We start from the raw sequence: 22,049 nt of genomic DNA, 5'->3' as shown, positions 1-22,049 counted from the left end.
TAAAAACACTAAACACTTGACCCCTACACATTTCTAACTTTCTTGTGCACCATGAAACTTGGTTGGTTTGTGTACAATAGTTGCTAGATTTAATTTAGTGGTTAATAACAGTACCATTTTAGAAAGACACTAAACTTTCCCACTTTCACTCCGGCAATGAAAAGTTTCCCCGAAAGGGTGCAAAGGCCGCATGAAAGGGTCACCTGTTTTAACCATTTGCAACATTATACAGTAGTGTTGTAGACACTAAGAGGACCTCACATAAGGGACGCTTAACGTTTTAATTTGTACAGTAGTGACCTAAGCAACGCGTCCTCATGCTATGAATCATGACGAGAATTATTCACTGTGTAGGCTACAACACAGCATGACATGTGAACTTCAAAAATAATAATTAAAATTATTAAATTAATTTATTAATTAATTAAATTTGGTACTCTTAACTTTGTTCTTATTTAGTCTTGAAATAGAACACTTTTGACGATCCCGTGGAATAACATCTACTAATATTAATACTCTTTTCTAATCTTAAATGACGTTTCGTGACGTCACGTAAGGATTTAATAGGTTGTTTTTTTAATTTCGCGCAAAGTTACACGAGGACTATCTGCGCTAGTCGTCCCTAATTTAGCAGTGTAAGGCGAGAGATTACGAGTTGAACACCTTAACTCACCTGGCTATGCTGAGCCGTTTGTCATTTGAATATGACATCTGAAACATTTTGCCAGTATTAATCGTTTAAGTGTATAGTCATGTTGGAGTCTATTTATTTCACTTTTCTTACACCTCAAATAAGTTCTCGGCTAGTGTTGTTGACTCGCTGCCTTCCCTCAGTCTGTCATTTTAAAAGAGGGGGAAATACGCAGCTTTGCACAAATATTTTGAAACAAATAATTCGATACTTCTACGTCTACCAATTTAAAAACCTTGTAGTTTTTTTAACACATCAAAGATATGATTATATTTCTTCATCACAGACTTGTAAAAGGGTCAAAACATTAAAAAGTTTAGAGAAACGGGTCTCGTGAGTCTCAGCCAAATACCAAAAAGAGCTCGAACTGCAGCGACCCCTACTCTATTTTAAGATTTTACACTTTTCTGCATACAAATTAAAGTAACTCTAATATTCAGTGCTTTGTTTGCTTTGTTAAGAGACAGCGTTTCGTTGGACTAATTTTCTGGTGTTGAGATCACCCAACGGGGAAACCTGCATATAATAACCTCTCCCCCCTGTTATTAAAAAAAAATAGAGTATAAGCAAACTCTGTATCACATTTCAGCTTTTATTTGATTTCTTCCAATCTCCTGGTTGTTATATTCCATAGATTTACAGTGCTGGTGTTCTTGAAAAAAGTATATTGTATTTCTCTTCAATATACCGAACTTATTTAAAATTTGTAAAGTTTATTCATTCTAGTTTAATGATGAGGTAACTTATGTAAGTGCCATACATTAAGAATTTGCAAATAACATGATATTAACATAAGAAACGTTTACTCTTTACGAATTCTTACAACTTCACTGTATATTTAGCCCCGTTGTTGATAGGTTAATATATATATAATAAAATAGAGGACGATTTAGCAGAGCTCGTATTCTATATACAACAACATTTTATTTTCAAATCGACTCGTTTGGTTATGAAAGTTTCGCACTTATTTGAACTCTTACATTTCTTTGTGTTCTATTAATCTCCCTTTGATACACAGTTTTTCGGTTTGAATTTGTTATGTAACGCGTTAGGACGTTAAACAGCGTTGTTGATCTCTTAACAAGCTATGCACAAAATGTGGCTTCACCGTCTGACATACGTGGACGTGATGCACGCTCGTTTAAGAAGAGCTGACACTGTATTTATCAATTTGTCGAGAAACTTAATATAATACCGTGTTTGACGTCACAGACTTCTTGTCTCCAGGTTTATTGATTTGATCAAAACTCGCTGTACTAAAGCTTGAACAAAAACAGGGGGAAAAAAAGACTTTTTGTTTTATGCACAGAGTTGCGAAGTAGCTACCTTTACTTTGTCCATTGCATGGATCGAACCCAGATTTTTAGCGTTATAAGCCCTTGAAATTATCACTGAGTTATCGTGTTGGGTAGGGCTGTTAGTCTAAAGATATTTATCTAATATATAATGTTTTCAAAAGTATGTCACGTATTGTACTTGTTGTTATAAATATTTAGTTACTTGAAATACTTTAAACTGATGGGTGGTATCGAGTAGCAGCCCCCCTTTGATCTGTAAGTTCAAGGTTAGAGACGGTTAAACGAAAACAGCCCTTGTCCTAGGTATGACTCTGGGCGAAACTTCTGAAGCAGCTAGGCTATTGTTTGTTTTTTAATAAATTTTTCTGAACAATTTAACCACATGGTTGTTCGTGGATCCAGAGCTTTGGTGGTTACAGCCTTACATGTCTTCTAGTAACATATGAGTCATAAAAAACAACTTGAACATGTGTTGAATATAATAATTAATCCCATTAATGCTCGTGTCTCCAGTATATTCATTACTGTTTCTGTCTCCCATATAGCAGTTACTGCTCGTGTCTCCTATATATTAATTACTGTTTTTGTCTACATAGTAATTATTGTTCGTATTTTCTATATATTTTACATGGAAAATGGGTGTCTTAGCCCAATGCTTTGGGTCAGTTCTTTATACTAAATGTTGTAAAATTGCTTAATATCATACAATAAATGAACCCCACTAGTATTGATTTGTTTTTTGTTTTTGAATTTCGCACAAAGCTACTCGAGGGCTATCTCTGCTAGCCGTCCCTAATTTACCAGTGTAAGACTAGAGGGAAGGCAGCTAGTCATCACCACCCACCGCCAACTCTTGGGCTACTCTCTTACCAACGAATAGTGGGATTGACCGTAACATTATAACGCCCCCACGGCTGAAAGGGCGAGCATGTTTGGCACGACGGTGATGCGAACCCGCGACCCTCAGATTACGAGTCGCACGCCTTAACACGCTTGGCCATTCCGGGCCCACTTGTATTGAACAGTATAGAAGCATGAGGGCTCAACAGTCAGCGTGTAATATTTCATTCGCTTCCTTCTCGATCGTACTCAACCTGATGGACAAGAATTACATTATTGCCATGATTTCCGCTGCAACAAGCTCGTGCGAAAGAATGCAAAGTCAACTTTGATAGATAAACTCTCCTCTGTATTGGAACATCGGCTTCAAAAGCCACGTGTGTGCAGATTAAAGGCTCAAAAAGATCCACTGGAGCGACATCAAGGAAACTGACACTACGCAATCGAATGGGATTGCTACAATTATAGTGTTCTCGGTCATTCTTCTCAAGAAAGCAACTGTTGACCTCGACCTGTGTTTGTAAACTTCAAATATCGTGTCAGCGGTATTAAATTATACGCTCAGCTTCACACAATGTTTTTTTTTTTTTTTCTGGGTTAGAGGATTCTCTTACCTAACCAAAACTTCAACTTATTAGAGCAGGGCATTACTCAGGATTGGCTTGAGATATAGTTTTGGAACCTGTTTCTGCCGCACAAACTTTCCAGCGTCCATTGAGAACAGTGAAGGCTTCCTTTTTTGAAATACTGTCATGGTTGGCTATACCTTGATTAACCATTTCATGATACAAATAGCTTACCTCTGAAAATAATGTGACTGGATAACGATACGCTACCTTATAAAATGCGATTAATCATCCGTATGAGTACAGAGACATGTTAATTCCATACAATTTGCTTTCGTTAATATTACCATTCGGCGGTGGTCAAACTGGGATTTTGTTTGTTTGTTTGTTTTTGAATTTCGCACAAAGCTACTCGAGGGCTATCTGTGCTAGCCTCCCTAATTTAGCAGTGTAAGACTAGAGGGAAAGCAGTTAGTCATCACCACCCACCGCCAACTCTTGGGCTACTCTTTTACCAACGAATAGTGGGATTGACCGTAACATTATAACGCCCCCACGACTGGGATTTTAAAAGAAAAGAAACGCTTTTTGCGATTCACTTTTGCTAAAAAACAAATAGGATTGCTAATGGCTTGAATCCTCAGTTTGTGGAATACAGTAAGGGGGGATATTCAGCTAAGCTTCTTTTATTTTGCATTTGTTGATGTTTGATTATTTGTTTAAAAATATAGTGTTTTGTACAGATATACTGTATTGTTGTTTTGTATTTGGAGGGTTTGAATGGGAGTGCTTATTTATCATATCCTGTGAATTTGAGGTTGGGTCCTAATCAATTTGTGGACACTCGGATTGCGAGTTGAGCGTCCTCTAAGAACCTTGCCTCAAGGGAGAAAAATCTACTTTTCATAATGCGAACTAGGTCATGATGGGCCTAAGAATGCTTTATAAAGCTGGTTATTGTAGTCAGTTGAACAAAGTCACGAAGCTGTGTTTATAAGTTTTGTTTTCAATGTATTGATTTGTTTTATTTTGTTTTTTGTTGTTGTTTCATGAGCGAAATTCCACGGGATGTGGTATTCTTACAGCGAATCTGGGTTCTGAAGAGTGTGCCAGTTTTAACAATGTCGATGTTCAGAAAAGATAAGTTTTTCTTGCTTTCGTGTTCAATGGTTAGTTTAATATTTGGGTGAATAGATTTGGTGTTTTCAAGTAAGGTGTGCTTCTATTAGGTATGAATGGAACGAGCAAAAGTGCTGTGAGATATTTGTATCAATATGTGGGAAGGAAAGGGGGGATGAAGTTCAGTATTTAGAGGTTACGTTTCGATCCAGGAAGTAAAGGCATTGGCTGAAACAGGATTGCAAGTGATCAGTGATGACGAGAAACCCACTTGTTGAGAAATTTATATGCAAAAACGGCTCGTTTGGGCTGAGAAAACACTTTTACATAGAAGGTCGAAACGTTGTTCGCTCTTCTATGTAAAAGTGTTTTCTCAGCCCAAACGAGCCGTTTTTGCATATAAAAAAGGATTGCAAGTGCTTCAATCATCTATGTGAAGAAACTTTTTATCGTTGAAAATGAAGATGGCTTTAATGTTGTTGTTGTTTTTTGTTTTTTTAAGGGGAGTCGTAGAACATAATTAAAGGTCGTTGATGTAAAAGCTCGGCGCAGGATACCTTTACTGTCTTGTTAAACCACCTCCGGTCATGTGACCTCTTTGTTCCATATTGTATATATAGTCCCGTTCTGTATAAACTACTTGGTGGTGATAAAACTTTACCCAAACGTTTGTACCTTTCTTGAACCTGTAATGAAGTTTCCTTTGTTAGCTCTTCGAGTCGCTTACAACCTTTATTAGTTTTAAGGTAGGGACCATCTTCATGAGCTTTCCGTTACTGTTAGGCCCTTCATAGCCAGGTGATGCTCGACTCGTAGTCTGAAGGTCGCGGGTTCGAATCCCCGTCACACCAAACATGCTCGACCTTTCAGCTGTGTGGGCGTTATAATGTACGGTCAGTCCATCTATTCGTTGGTAAAAGAGCAGCCCAAGAGTTGGCGGTGAGTGGTGATGACTAGCTGCCTTCCCTCCTGTCTTACACTGCTAAATTAGGGACGGCTAGCGCAGATAGTCTTCGTGTAGCTTTGCGCGAATTTCAAAAACAAACCATAACTGTTAGACCTCACAGATTTACTGATGAAATGTCACGCTCCGCATTTGTCTACATCCGCAGTGAGACAATATTGTTGCACAATTTCAAAATGGTGAAAGAGAAGTGTTTATATTTATGTTCAACGAGGTATTAACAGCGTGTCGCGTTTACGTTGCGTTCTAAACGCGTTGAGAGTAATTTATCCGTCTACTGTCAGTTTCAAAGTGATTATACTTACGTTCAACGAGTTATTGACAGCGTGTCACGTTTACATTGCGTTCTAAACGCGTTGAAATTCATAAAATTTCAGGTGAATGTTGGCGAAATAAACAGTAAGGTGGAAGACTCCTTATGATTCACGTCTCACTATCCAAAAAGACGGTCAGCAGCATCTGCCGCCAAAAGGAATATCCGGCCCCTGGTGTCGAATAACGAGACTGACTCTCATTTTTATAACTCAGCAGCAGTCACTCAGCAGCACCCTCCGACCCATCATTGTAGTAATCTAGGCTAAGGAAGTAACTGTCCCTCATATAACGTTAGTTGTTGTTGTTTATTTGCATCTCGTTTGTCCAAGTTGTTTTATTGTGAGTAAAATATACAATGTATTCGTGATTACATTTCATCCATCGCTAGATCAGCAACAACAATCTTTATGGCGCAAGAGATCGTTTAAGTGCAAACGGAGTTATTTTCTCCGCACCCTCCCTCCGGCACGTGGAAATTCCCCGAATGTCAGCTTCTATGCTTATCGGATGCGCCCAAAGGTATGTAACGCACGCAAAGCGAATAACCGAGCTCCAAATTAGACCTGATGACAACGCTATCCTGAAGTGGTCGTTAGAACAAAACAACACATATCAATAAGTAGGTATCTCTAAACTCCAGACGTCAGCCACTCGTGTCTTATTTGGTCAAGTGTAACATTACGCAAGGTAGATGAACGTTATTACTACATTCAAATTGAGATTCCGGTACAAAATAGACAGTATTTTTTAACAAGAGATACTTAGCATATAATCAATATATAACAATATATATTTAGTATTCAAGTTGAGATTCCGGTACTGCCACGACTTCTATATTGGAGAAACAAGTAGAAGAATGGAAACCAGATTCAAAGAACATAAAAAGTCACCTTCGCACGTTTTCGAACACTGCAAGTCAAATAAACATAACATAACCATAGAAAACACTCAAATACTAAATAAAAAACAAACATAAACAAACGGAAAATTAAAGAAGCCTTACTTATGCAACAACTTAAACCCACAATAAACCAATACAAAGGAACACCTTTATACCTATATTAAAAATAATAAATAACATAAAATTATATATTCAAACATCTAAAACCGCCCTCTACATTCCGACACTCAGTTACACAACCCCTTTCAAACATGTGGTCAGCTTCCGGTCAGTTACCTCTTTCTTTCTTTGTGAACCTGACGATGACCGAAGAAGGTCGAAACGTTGTTTGCTCCTCGACGTAAAATATTTTCTCAACCCAAACGAGCCGTTTTTACATATATATTTCTCTACAAGTGGGTTTTCTCGACATCACTGATTATTATTTCATCACGGGGATTGTACGAGAAGTGTAAGTCTTTTTATTTTCTTAGTGTATTTGTATTTATCTGTTACCATTATGTCTGAACTAGCATACCTTACACCACTATTAACAGTACACACTCATACGATCGTTAAGAAACTGAGAAATTTAAACTTTTATGCGTCATGAATTTCATCACTACCTTAAGTTAACCACAGTCGATAAATCTTCTCATGTGACAGGACCCGGCATGGATCAATTTCATCCGTTTGACATGACTTCGAACCTGTTCATGTATACTTTCTATGTTGTAATATTCAAAATCGCTGTAACAATTTTCACACTTTAATTGCCAACAATAGAACAGTTATGACCATTGTTACACTGCCCCTTGAAATTGTGACATATCTCTAGTGAACGCCGCTATTCGATTATCCTGCGGGCTCACTATGCAAGAAACCGGGTTTCGATACCCGTGGAGGACAGAGCAAAAATATCGGATTGTGTAGCTTTGCGCTGAACTACAAACAAGTATTCGTATGGTTTTATTTTACTGTAGTTTCATGAAAGATGACCTACGCATGTTGATGGTTCAACTTTCACATGTGTGTTGGAATCACTGCATCACTCCTAGTTTTATTTTGTACTTACTATATCACTGCATCAGTCCTAGTCTTAGTCTGTACTTACTATATCACTGCATCAGTCCTAGTCTTAGTCTGTACTTGCTATATTGCTGCATCACTCCAAGTCTTACCCTGTACTTACTATATCACTGCATCAGTCCTAGTCTTAGCCTGTACTTACTACACCACTGCACCACTCCTAGTCTTAATCTGTACTTGCTATATCGCTGCATCACTCCAAGTCTTACCCTGTACTTACGATATCACTGCATCAGTCCTAGTCTTAGCCTTACTTACTATATCGCTGCGTCACTCCTAGTCTTAGTCTGTACTTACGATATCACTGCATCAGTCCTAGTCTTAGCCTTACTTACTATATCGCTGCGTCACTCCAAGTCTTATTTTGTACTTATATTAGGACATTACTTAATATCATGAGGTTAGGCACATTACTCCAGTACCAAAATTATTTTTGCTACTTCCAACACTGCCCGACTAAGTCTTGTTCAAGCAGTTTCTCTATTATTGCTTGTAATTTGTTTGACCATGTGTCTTGTTTCTCACACTCATGTCGACTTTTACAAGAAACTATCCGCCTTCGCTCAACAACCAACAGCAACTCACTACAGGTAGATCATCTTGCTTCCGTGATTATAACTTACCTCTGCAAGCAATTTAGGAAAACCTTACATGTTGTTTTTATTCGTTTTGTTTTAAATTTCGAGCAAAGCTACACGAAAGCTATCTCCACTAGCCGTCCATAATTTAGCAATATAAGACTAGAGGGAAGGCAGCTAGTCATCGCCGCCCACAGCCAACTCTTTTATCAACGAATAGTGAGATTAATCGTCATATTATAATGCTCACACGGCAGAAAGGGCAAGCATGTTTGGTGTGACGGGAACTCGAACCCGCGACCCTCAGATCACGAATCGAGGGCCTTAACCACCTTGCCATTCCGGGTCTTACACGTTGTTATTTTGCCCTAAAAAAATGTATATTGATTAAGTAGATTCCCTGAAAACTGTTTGACTTATACTAAAAAAACCTTTATTTGTTTATTTGTTGAAGGTCAGCACAAAGCTACCCAATCATAATCCATTATGTAACATTGTGCTTTACTACAAGTGGCCCGGCATGGCCAAGCGTGTTAATGCGTGCGACTCGTAATCCGAGGGTCGCGGGTTCGTGCCCGCGTCGCGCTAAACATGCTCGCCCTCCCAGCCGTGGGGGTGTATCATGTGACGGTCAATCCCACTATTCGTTGGTAAAAGAGTAGCCTAAAAGTTGGGGTGGGTGGTGATGACTAGCTGCCTTCCCTTTAGTCTTACACGGCTAAATTAGGGACGGTTAGCACAGATAGCCCTCGAGTAGCTTTGTGCGAAATTCCCAAACAAACAAGTATCACTTTACTTGTTTGTGTATTTTTATTGCACCATTTTTAAAATACTTATAAAAATTCTACGAATAATCAACAATCCGTACTTTCAGTTAATATCTTTTCTACTTATTTATTAAATTTTTTATGTCCATATACTTAATATACTTTACCTTTAGAAACTTTCGCGTGTCTATCCATTGATGTGTAGCGGTATCTGTTTTGTTGAATTGAGTTTAAAAAATATTCAAGTACATGCGTGATATACTTAACATTATATAAAGACTCTGTCTGTATTTATCGAATATTCACAGATTAGTGAAGTAAGCTTTAGAAATCTTGTAGAAATAGTCCGAACCATCTAGGTGCTAGACCCGCTGACGTGATTAGGTCGGTACTGAGCGAAAAAACTGCTGTTTTACGAATTTTTAAATTGTTATATTGCAAACGTTACTGACCTTTTTGGCGTATCATTAGCATATGTGCACACAATGTATTGCAACCAATACTTTGAGGATCGGTTTTCCGCTTAGAAATTAATTGAATAGGGAGGTTTTACTACAACGCATGAATTATTTGAAACCTTCGTCAATCCATATTATTAAGTACTACCGTACTTAATACCCTATTATTAAGTATTACTGTACTTAATAATGGTTAGGGAAAGTAAAGCGATCAACCTAATTTGCCCAATAGACAATCTTAGCGGGGTAATAAATTTAAACAAAAAAGCAGTAAATATGAAGGTTAATAATGATAGAAATTGGGCTTCGATACTCGTGATGAACACGTTATAGGTAGACCATTGTGTAGATTGGTGCTTAACAAGAAACAGTTTGATAGTTACAGCTATTATTTCCCTGAAAAGAAATTACTAAACTCTAATTACATTGACTCCATATTTTCTGAAAGTAAGGTAATATGCTTTTCATTGGACAGCTTAATTGTTCGTGATGTCGAGTCTGAAAAAAACGTTTTTGAATGATAGTTTATCAGTGTGTGGCCCTCACATAAGTATTTTGACTCACCAACAGTTACTGAGATAGAAACTACTCTCTCTTTATTGCTTAAGTGTTCTTAGAGTGCCCTTGTCTCCTGACGACAAATTGCAACTATTACTCTGGAGGAAATTGTTACCAGATATAGCAAACTATATATTATTTATCTTAAGACTCGGGTTTACTTCGTGGAAGGTCTTAGAAGTTGACTTTTATAACGAAAAATAGATATGTATTTCTGCATATTACGTACGTGTATATGTATTGTTTGAACCACCAGCAGGGATCCTAGTCCATTTTCATTTTGTTTCAAAGAAACTACTGTACAAATAACTAAGACCAGGCTTTTTTGTTTTCCCTGTAAAGATTTTATAAAGTCATTGATTAATATAGAATAAAATATTGTTTCCTTCCTAATTACTGCAATGTTTATATTTTGTTAACGGCTAAAGAGAACTCACAGGATCAAAATATATTATCAGACTTTGTATGTAAAATGAACAGCAGTGAAATAAATAATAAAAATATGAATTGTTTGATAACAATTCTAGGTCATTGAAACCGACAGAAACAAAATGGCTGAGGTTTGGACTTTGTTTTTCAGAGAGGGCGCTATTGTGTACAACAAATTTTTTTTTGCATATGCAGATAAGATGTTATTAACTGTAATTTTAGTATGTTTGACCGCTCTAACGGCACTTCAACTGATCAGAATAAGTTTTTAACAGAAACAAATCTTCATATAAAATTTTATGATACATAAAAATATTGAAGCAATATTTTGTAAGCGTTGATTTACAGGAATGGCCAGGTGGTTAAGATACTCGACTCCTAATCTGAAGGTCGCGGGTTCGACTCCCCGTCGCACCAAACATGCTCGCTCTTTCAGCCGTGGAGGCGTACAATGTAACGATCAATCCCACTATTCGCTGGTAAAACAGTTGGCGGCTGGTGGTCCTCTAGTCTTACACTGTTAAATTATGGACGGCAAGCGCAGATAGCTCTCGTGTAGCTTTGCACAAAATTCAAAAACAAACAAACAAACAAAATTGAAAGAAAAAAAGGGATATAGCCATCCATAATTTAGCAGTGTAAGATTAGAGAGAAGGCAGCTAGTCATCACCATCCGCCGCAAATTCTTAAGCTACTATTTTACTAAGGAATAATGGTATTGTTTGGTGTAACGGGAATTCGAACCCGCGACCCTCAGCCTACAAGTGAAGTGCCCTAACCACCTGGCCATGCAAGACTTAATCGTAATTGTCTTCGCGCGACTCTACAAGGGATAGAAACTCGTTTAAGAACTTCCGCTGGTCTAACCTTGCTTATCTCACGCATTGTACAGCCTTATGATCAGTCGGAAGGCATTTGAAGAGTAGCCTTGCTTTTAGTGGCTTTGCTATTATCTAGCGATCTTTTTATAATGGAAATTCAAGAATTACCTCAATGATTCAAAATTCGTCGTTAACTTATCGTTGGTTTATTTTAGAGGAAAGCCAATTGGGCTATCTCTTATGTCTACCGTGGAGGATTGAACTCCGGATTTTAGTGAAGTAAGTTAGTGAACGTACTGCTGTGTAGTGTGTGCTACCGTCAAGAAGTAGAAGAAAACAAATGTCAATATTAAACATCAGGTGGAGCCAGGAGCCATTCCTATGGTGTCACTTGTCTAACATGTCTTTAAGAGCTGCCTTAATAACCACAAGTCATTTGTTTTAATTCTCTTTTCCATACTTAGCGAAGCCCAGGATGAGCAAGTGGGTAGGACGCTCCATTCGTAATCTGAAGGTTGCGTGTTCGAATCCCCGTCACATAAAACGTTCCCTTTTAGTCGTGTGGCGTTATAAAGCAAAAATCATTCCCACTATTCGTTGGTAAGAGAGTAAGTAGCCCAAGAGTTGGCTACCTTCCCTCTAGTCTTACACTGCTAAATTAGGGACAATTAGTGCAGATATTCCTCGTGTAGCTTTATACGAAATAAAAAATGAACAAACATGTCACTCCAATGGCAAAGCGGTATGTCTGCAGACTTGCAACGCCAGAATCCGGGTTTCGATACCCGTAGTGGGCAGAGCCCAGATAGCCTTTTGTGTAGCTTTGTGCTCAACTACAAACAAACAAGGCCCAGCATGACCAGGTGGTTAAGGCACTCCACTCGTAATCTGAGGGTCGTGGGTTTGAATCCCCGTCACACCAAACATGCTCGCCCTATCAGTCATGGGGACGTTATAACGTCACGATCAATCCCACTATTCGTTGGTAAAAGAGTAGCCCAAGAGTTGGCGGTGGGTGGTGATTACTAGCTGCCTTTCCTCTAGTTTTACACTGCTAAATTAGGGACGGCTTGCGCAGATTAGCCCTCGTGTAGCTTTGCGCGAAATTCAAATCAAACCAAACAAGCATTTTTTTTTTTTTTTTTTTTTTTACGATTTCACATAAGAAAAGCAACTTTTCGTGTCCTAAAACAATCTTTCATTAATTATGGATTTAAATAACTTCCATCCAGGGAACAGATACTCCAGCTACTAAATAAATGAAGAAGGAAAAAAGCTAAAACGATGACGTTTCAAAAGTAATCCATTAAATGAACACTTAGGTAAATACAAAATGTATTTTGTTGTTAAATGAACACTTAAGTAAATACAAAATGTATTTTGTTGTTAAATGCCGTCGCAGTCTTTTGCCAATGCTTGTGTTCTTCAACAGTTCGTTTATGGCGGTCTTGGATGTAACACTGTTTATTTTGATATTTTCGAAACAAGTCGTATGGTACGTAGCATCTATGACGTCGATTAATAATTGTTCAATGGCTAATAGGTTCCTATTTTACAACACGTTAAAGTGATGGTAATTTTATTTTCATCCAATAACGTGACCAAAATTGTTAACACATCTTCTTGCGGTGTGCTCTCACTTCTATTATTCACCGTGAGAATATATATTTTTATAATACGTATTAATTATTAATTGAATTACAGAACTACATTGAGGGACTTGAGAAAAATTGTTATATTAAATTGTAATATTACTTAACAAACTATCTGTCAATGCTTGACGTAAATGTTAACACTATGGGTAGGAGCATGAGCCGACCCTTCTACTAATTTGAGCTGAAGCGCATGAACAGTTTGTCTGCTGCGAAGGTGCACGTGCTACATGCGGGACGTTTTCACTTAATGTTAGCTTCAGTATTTTTTGCTACCGATATTCTCGCTTATTCTATAACACTCTTTTCGGAGGCTATTACTATGAGATAAATGTCTAATTGGAAACCATTACTATGAGATGAATATCTAATTGGAAACCAGTACTATTAGATGAATGTCTAATTGGAAACCAGTACTATAACATGAACTGCAACCTTACTGGAGACCATTACTGTTAGATGAATATCTAATTGGAAGCCATTACTATAAGATGAATTACAATCTTATTGGAGACTATAACTTTGAGATTAAAGTCTACTTAGAACCCGTTATTAAAAGATGAATTAAAACCTTATTGGAAACAATTACTATGAAATGAATATCTGATTGGAAGCCATCACTATGAGATAAATTACAATCTTATCGGAGACCATTACTATGAAGTGAATATATTAGCATTCATACTAAATATTACATTATATAATATGAATAACGTGTTTAAAAATAATCCAATTAACACGCGTAAACAATGAAAACAATAATGCATTAATTGTCCAACAATGCTGAGACACAACGTAACAATGTTATGATATTTGAGAAACTCTTTTAACTTTTCCCAATAAATTATATACTTACACAGGCAATTAGGTTTTCAAAAGACGTGATGAAAGCTTGATCATTAAATGTTGAGTTTGAAGATAAAAACCCGACTGAATTATTATAAGTTGATTTTATTAACTTACAGACATGTAATCAACGTGAAAGATTTATTACGAACTAAAGACGAATGCCTAACCAGTCACCATTTATATCCTTGATGTCAGGATGTTAAAGAGAGCAAATATACCCGAGTAAAATTAGGATGGTTCCCCACATTACCTCATTTTAACTCTGTAGACTTATAATGCCATATAGCGGGTTTCGATACCCGCTATGAGCAAACCACAAGTGATCCGTTAGGAACATATACGCTTAATAACGAACAACCTAGAATAATTTCAAAATATTATTATTTTAATTTTTAAACCGATAAGCGGATCTGTATAATATTTGTAATATTGTCTCATTTGGTTTTTCATTATCGATGTTAGGAAACTTGGAACGTTCACTGTACTGACTGTTGCGAAAAGTTTCCTCGTGCACGTTCAGCGCTTCCTGTTCATGACTTTGTAATAGATGACGTAACGTTGAATACTTCACATACAGACTTATCAATTTTGAAGCAAAAGCAATTGACATGTTGAAATGTTTCTTGTTGTTGTTGTTTTTTTTTCCTGATAGTTTGATTGACATAACCTATACGAAGATTAGAAAAAAAAATCAAAACACTGTAAATAAGGAAGTCAACTTAGGGCGCAATCCGTAACGAATTCATATGGAGAAACGCGGGTTCATGTTTACACACGCCTGCAGGCACACTCGTGATTATTACGTCTTACCCACGATTTAGCGTAGGAGTTATAGAATTAAATTCGAAACCAGGTTCTTTCCAAATCATTTATTTCAGTATTTGCATATCATAAGTATGATTAGCCAGTTAGTTATTTAACATTTTCGCATTCACCGGTTCTTATATGTAGTCGTACAAAATCATGACGTTATCTGTACAATGGTATAGGGCTCATTAATAACCATTTCATATTTCCAGTTATTCCAAAATATATCTAGTATTTTATAATAGAAGGTACAAGGAGCCGGCCCTTGAGTTTTATTCAAGCTGTATAGTGCAGACTACAGAGAGTTATAGATAAACGATTTTGAATGTGAAAATCAGAAAGTCACGGGACACTCGTAATTGATGTAAAGGCCTTGATGACGAGAAACCCACTCGAAATTAAAATGTATCTCAGAACGGCTGGTATGGGTATTAACACGTTTCCTGAAGATGAACTAGGAAGGTCGAAACGTTATTCTCTCCTTATCAGTAAAAGTGTTAATACCCATACCAGCCGTTTTGAGATACATGATGTAAAGGTCGCGTTGTAACAGGTTGTGTAAGTTTGGTTTGTTTTGAATTACATGCAAAACAACTCAAGGATTATCTGTGCTAGCCGTCCCTAATTTAGCAGTGTAAGACTAGAGGGAAGGCAGCTAGTCATCACCATCCACTACCAGCTCTTGGACTACTCTTTTACTAACGAATAATGGGATTGACCGTCATATTATAACACCCACACGACTGAAAGGGCGAGCATGTTTGGTGTGACGGGGATTGTATAAGAACTATATTTTGATATAGTAAGCCAAAAAACTGGAATAAGCGTTCTTCCAAAAGCCCATATAACAAATATATGTAACGTACCATTTACCGAAATTTCTGTATAGAATAAGCTGCATCAGTACTTTAACTGGCCTAAAATCATCGTAGCTAGAGGTTATATATATATTTCTTAGTAAAGTATGATATGAATATGTTTGCATAATACCAAGTCGAAACGGCTACGTAGGGAATCCAAAAGCGCGAGGGGAAAACAGAATAATAATAGTTTGTTTTTGAATTTCGCGCAAAGCTACACGAGGGCTATCTACACTAGCAGTCCCTAATTTACCATTGTAAGACTAGAGGAAATACAGCTAGTCATCATCACCAACCGCCAACTCTTGGGGCACTCTTTTACCAAAGAATAGTGGGATTTACCGTACCTTTATAACACACCCACGGCTGAAAGGGCGAATATATTTAGTGTGACAGGAATTCGAACCTGTGACCCTCAGAGTTCGAGTCGAGTACCTTGACCACATGGTCGCGCCGGGCTACGAGTAATAATGGAGTTGTTACATGTGACTTGTTTTCTCATATGTTTCAGGTAACCTCGTTATGCATACATTCATGCTACAGTTCAAGTATTCCGACGAAAATGAATTATACATGTAATCTTGTACGACATACCCTCTAAAATTATACACTTCATTTCTGGTCTTAACAATCAGTTGATATGTGTTCTAGCATGGAGTGTAAGAATATATTAAGATGGTAATTCTAGATCATCCAGAGTAGGAATGTTTAGTATTAAGCTTTTCGCTGAAAAACAAACACACACACGTAAAAAACAACAATTGTCTGTTTGTTTGCCTTAGCGCTACACAATGGGCTATCTGTGTAATGTACATAGCAGGGATTGAACGCTCGTATTCAGAGTTGCAGCCCAGAAACTTAATGACCCATCGGAAAATATAGGAAAGTCAACAGCATGGAAGTCTTTTTCTTATTGTTTTATTTTAACTGTGAACTTCTCCAATTCAAATCTAGGCCTATCTGCTTTCCCGATATGGAGCCTTGTTTCCCGATCTCCTGACACGCGACCAGGATTTCCAGATGTCAATTTTTTAAAAATAATTTAACGTTAAAGAACAGAGTCACAAATGCCAACCTCACAGACTGTCAACTAAAATAAAGTAAACATTTACTTATTTTGTGAAATATTGTTACACTTTACTGTGTTAGACTGTCTGCTAGTTCCCCACACTCCAGTGTATCGAGTGAAAGAGCCAAAAGTATAACATACAATTATAACAAAGAACACTGAGTAGATTATAAGGGCCCCTGCCTGGTCAAGGTTAAGGCGCTTGATTCGTAATTTGAGGTTTGCGGGTTCGAATCCTCGTCACATCAAACATGCTCGCCCTTTTAGACCTGGGTGCGTGATAATGTGACAGTCAATCCCATTATTCGTTCGTAAAAGAGTAGCCCAAGAGTTGGCGGTGGGTGATGATGACTAGCTGACTTTCATCTAGTCTTACACTGCTAAATTAGGAACGGGTAGAGCAGACAGCCCTCATGTGGCTTTGCGCAAAATTAAAGAAAAAATAAACAGAATATGGGTTGTTGGCTTTTTTTTTCAATTATTAAAATAAAAGTGCATAACAGTATTAGCAGGTGGCTGAAATTCTTTTTGTGTGTAAATGAATTATCGTATGTGCTTTCGATTAGTTGACTTTTCTGTTGTGCATCAGTTTAAAATGTGGGACGACTAAATACCCGCTATGTTTCCCCCTAGTGGCACAGCATGTCTACGGACTCACACCACTAGAAACCTGGTGTTAATGCTAGTGGGTCAGGGCACAGATAGGCCTTTGTGTAGCTTTGTGCTGAACGACAAACAAACAAATCCCTATGTAATTCAATTATTTTTCAAGACAGCGCTACGACTGAATAAATAAAAAAATTCCGAAAGGTAAACAAATGATACAAAACAAAGTAACAAGACTGACTTATAAATCTTACACCTTTTTATTGTGTGTCGATTTTTTTTTCGTTCATGTCGAAATCATCCTGTGTTATATATGTATAACTACACACACACCTCAGTTTTAATAAAATAACACGTTTCGTTAGTGTTGTTTTCGGCTATAAACCTTCAAGTTATTTCTGTTTGTAGCCAATGTCGAGACGGATATTACACACTGCTGGGTCACGTACACTTGGATAGCTCGAACTGTCAGCTCTGTCGAGATGAAGTATGTGCTCAATTTGACCTCGAAAGAACCTTTTTCGTCAGTTTCTAGGGAAAACAGAATTCAAGTGTCTACAAGATGTCTAAATGTTGTTTGGATGGTTTCTTTTGAATTGTTCGCTTTATATCTTCTCCTTCAAATTCTAAGATGTAAAAATTAAATAATGCAAGGTATCCATTTTGGATGATGAGGAAGTTGATACGTAAGATTAAAAGAAAACAAAAATATTACCGTCGTTCTGAACGAACAGGTAATCTTTGTACCAAAAACAAATGTCTCAAACTTGAGATACTTGTGCATATATCTAACCATAAAGCCAAATATTGTAATAGATATTTTCGAAATGAGAAATATCGTGGCAAATGGCGAACTACCTGCAAAGAATTAGTTAGGACTAAAGAAAGCAAAAGCAAAATCTCACGAATTTATAATAAAGCAGATTATCTTGTTATAAATCCTAATTGTATTGCAGAGAGTTTTAACGACTATGTTTCTATGCAAAGTGTCATTCCGGTTAATGTTAAATGACAAATCAATCGTTCTATTCATCAATCTTACACCAACAAGAGCGACTGAAATTCTTACCTGTAAATGGTGGACATATGATTATTCTTCATCTGGTTGGGATGATATACCATCTTTTATGATGAAATCTGCTTGAACCATTAACTGTATTTGTAGGTAATGAAATATGTAGAACTTCTTAAAGCACTTCACGTTATTAACATTGTAGCCGTTTACAAGAGTGGTGATTCGGATGTGAAAAGTCACAGGTCAATATCTATTTTATCTGGATATGCACGTGCTTTTGAACGTGTATTCTATAATATAATTATTGTTTGACTGTTGTTGCTTTTTACAAAATAATAATGCTTTAAATAATTCATAGTTTGATTTCAGTAAGTACAAATCAACTTTAAAATGTCTATTGGCAATTACAAAAAGATTGTTAAGGCTTATGAAGGCAAGAAGTCTTAGTTTGTGCCAAGACGTTGAATAGTGTCAGTTACACAGCTTTACTTTTTAAATGTAATCATTATGGTCTACGAGATAAAATATATGACATTTTAAAATCATATTTAAAACATAGTCAATGTCTTACTTCTGTTAAAAGTATAAAGTCTATTTTCGCTAATGTGGAATTCCTCAAGGCTCAATTACTGACTCTCTCTTGTTTGTTATTTATGATAACGGTTAACAACAAAAGATAGTTGCTATCATTTTATCGATGATACGAGTCTTATTATAGAGGTAGATTTTCTTTTTAAAGTGTTGCTAAACAATGAATGATTAAGTGTTCTCTACCGCCAGTTGACTTGTTGAAAATTGCCTAATTTATAACATTTATAAGCCATAATATAAGATTGTTTCAAGGTATTAATACTGACTTGAAAGTTCGTTTGTGTTTCTCTTACAGCAAAGCTACATCGGGCTATCTCCTGTGTTCATCGAGAGGAATCGAGTCCTTGATTTTTAGCGTTGTAAATCCACCGGGAGACAAAAGTGAATGAAAATGCTTTAACTTGGTTTGATTCAGTTTGGAGTCTTGGAATTACTATCAAGAACAACTTCAAATGTGATAAATAATGAGAAAGAACATCCAAAGAACGTGCTAGAATAGTATATATTATGACATGGTGTAAAAAGGTTTCAACTTCGAGCACTTTATCAAATTTACTAGACCGTCTCTTTTTGTCAAACAACTTACTGTACAAGCGTATGGGGTACTTATTGTTTTGCACTAAGACCAATCTGGTTATTACAACAACAACACAAAAAAGTCTAAAGCCCACGAATTGGTCTCCCATATGGAGCATCTGTGACCAGCAAATTTAGATAATATGGAGTTATAACTATTTATCAAGTCTGTGTTTAGTGGTTCATTAGTATAGCAAAGAATATTAGAATATTTACTCCTGATATGAACTCTCTGTGAATAACGTTTACATTCCTTTTGGCAAAAAATCCTACGTATGTTCACAAAGTACTGCCGTTCAATTATTGGCCTAATTCACAGCAGACGATAATACAACAACTTCCCACACTTGCTAATTTCAAAAACAAATAATCTTCACAAAAGGGAACCAAAAGACAGCACGTTAAGTACCTCAAGTCGATAACTAATTAATCAATCTAGACCTACCATAAAATACTTGAAAATTAAATATTATTGCCTCTAGTCTAACATGCTGTTTTATATCGTTTTCTACGCGTTCAATAAAGTTGCAGTAACTAAACTGCCACACGTTGTTCTGGTTACATCAATTTTTTTTTAATATTGTTCGAATCCCCATCGCATCAAACATGCTCGCCCTTTCAGTCATGGGGGCCTCTTAATGTTACGGTCAATTACACTATTCCCTCTAATCTTATACTGCTATATCAGGGACGGCTAGCACCGATAACCCTCGAGCATTTTTGCACGAAATTAAAAAAAAAAAAAAACACACACACTTGCACACATACATATAATTACTTATTTGTAATTATGGGTTACTTGTAGTTCCACCAGCTATTTCAGTGTTTTTCTTTTAATGTTTTAAATAAATATAATAACTGTATTTCATTACTCATAAATATCAAACATAAATAATTGTGTACTTCATTTGCAACTGACTATATTTAGTAATGAATGTTTAATTTAAGCTCTTATAGCACTGAACACCAATTATGATTATAATGCGTTTCAGACAATTTTGGTTGTTTGAGGTTTAATATCAAGACAATTAAAAAGAAACTCAATTAATTCTTGGTACACTAACTACCACATGAAACATTCTCTTTATACAATAATCATAATAAATAATTATTATTACCTGATCCTCCTTTCAGTGATGTGAGAATTTTATTTATGTAATATGCAACTTGTTTTCTATAAAATGATTTTATATTGCTTCACACTAAAGGTTGGATGTTTAGTATGAGTCACTGTGTATTAATCACTAACTTATAGTTTCAAGTTATGCTTTATACAAGGGTTTACAGCTGTAAATAGTTTATATAGGATATTTTTAATAATTTTCAATAATTTAATTATTAGTGTTAGCTTTAAGAGATCCTTAAAAATAAACTAAACAACAAGAAGTAACTAGAAAACACGTTGGTATAACCTACTGACAATCACAGTTCCATTGGCAAAACTGTTAAAAGTTTCACCACATCATAAGATGAAGGAAATAACGTATAAGTATCTCATTCATTACTGTTATATTTATCTCCGTTATTGGGTGGATCTTGTGGATTATTGAGCAGAATGCAGCACTCTATAACAAGAGTAAACCACAATGTCCGATTCTCTCTATCAAGTACTTCAGCTTAAATTGTTTTAGGGTAAACACCTGTTTTGAAGTTCATGAATCACTATTATAATTAATTACACTTCAATCAGACATTACTATTAAAATTATTTAACACTATATTGTCTATCTAGCTCACAAACAATTTCCTCGAGTTGGAAGAGTGTGTAATAATTGCGTTATAACCCTACTATGTTCACCACATCTAATTCAAACGTTGCAATTTATTCAAGCCAGAGATCATTAGGCCAGAACCCTATTTAACAAGTCATTTGTTTGAACAATTGTTGTTATCGTGTGAACGCCGTTTTCGAGGAAACAGACAAAGAATACGATATTGAATGCACATTTATGTCTATTTATGTAGTTCTTAAATTTATTATTTGTAGAAGTAAATGGTTCCTTTGACAGTTTATTTCATTTGTGCTATTATGAAATTATAGTTGTAACATTCAAAAACTTCTCGGTTATGTGGGGATAACCTTTCTAAACATAGTTGTCATACTGTTTGTTTTGAATTTCACGCAAAGCTACACGAGGGCTATCTGCGCTAGCCGTCCCTAATTTAGCAGTGTAAGACCAGAGGGAAGGCAGCTAATCACCACCACCCACTGCCATCTTTTGGGCTACTCTTTTACCAACGAATAGTTGGATTGACCGTAACATTATAATGTCCCCATGGCTGAAAGGGTAAGCATGTTTGGAGTGACAGGGATTCAAACCCATGACCCTCAGATTTTGAGTCGAGTGCCTTAACCACCTAGCCATGCCGGGCCTAGTTGTTATATATGCGAGTAATATTCGACTCACGTGCTTACACACTGGTAAATAAGTATTTGGTTTCACTTTCATAACAGTTAATGGATAAGCTCTTGCAAAGGTTCCCAAACTTGATAGCACAAGGCCCATCAGATCATTCCATGTTTTAACCAAATCCCCCCAGTTGACTTATAGATATGGAGCATTCTAAAAGTATTGTACATTTTGTGTATTTGCTACGATCTGCACAACAATTTATTGTCGTTTCTAGTGTAGGAACTCCTGACCTATTGT

General features: G+C 36.5%; 1 protein-coding gene and 2 long non-coding RNA genes across 6 annotated transcripts in view; 1 reads left to right on the top strand and 2 right to left on the bottom strand.

Annotated features, from left to right (window-relative positions):
• LOC143257414 (serine/threonine-protein kinase 32B-like) overlaps nt 1–14,016 on the bottom strand; it is a 151,490-nt gene extending 137,474 nt beyond the window's left edge. For 2 of the 4 annotated variants that reach the window (XM_076516057.1, XM_076516056.1), the window contains exon 1: nt 13,882–14,016. The gene's annotated coding sequence lies outside the window, so the exon portion shown is untranslated. The remainder of the gene's footprint in view (nt 1–13,881) is intronic. The other 2 variants (XM_076516055.1, XM_076516058.1) reach the window with 2 other exon arrangements.
• Nucleotides 1–21,945, top strand: part of LOC143257415 (uncharacterized) — a 159,385-nt gene extending 137,440 nt beyond the window's left edge. Inside the window, exon 3 of the long non-coding RNA XR_013031839.1 lies at nt 19,118–21,945. This is a non-coding gene — a long non-coding RNA (uncharacterized LOC143257415). The remainder of the gene's footprint in view (nt 1–19,117) is intronic.
• Nucleotides 17,461–19,226, bottom strand: LOC143257416 (uncharacterized). Its single transcript, XR_013031840.1, has 2 exons — nt 19,089–19,226; nt 17,461–17,842 (listed from the first exon to the last, which is right to left on the bottom strand). It is a non-coding gene; the product is annotated as an uncharacterized LOC143257416 (long non-coding RNA).
• Nucleotides 21,946–22,049: the final 104 nt, after the last annotated feature.

The sequence above is a fragment of the Tachypleus tridentatus genome, chromosome 7 (genome assembly GCF_004210375.1).
Source record: "Tachypleus tridentatus isolate NWPU-2018 chromosome 7, ASM421037v1, whole genome shotgun sequence".
NCBI classification, from domain to species: domain Eukaryota; kingdom Metazoa; phylum Arthropoda; class Merostomata; order Xiphosura; family Limulidae; genus Tachypleus; species Tachypleus tridentatus.
This window is presented reverse-complemented; position numbering and strand designations above follow the sequence as displayed.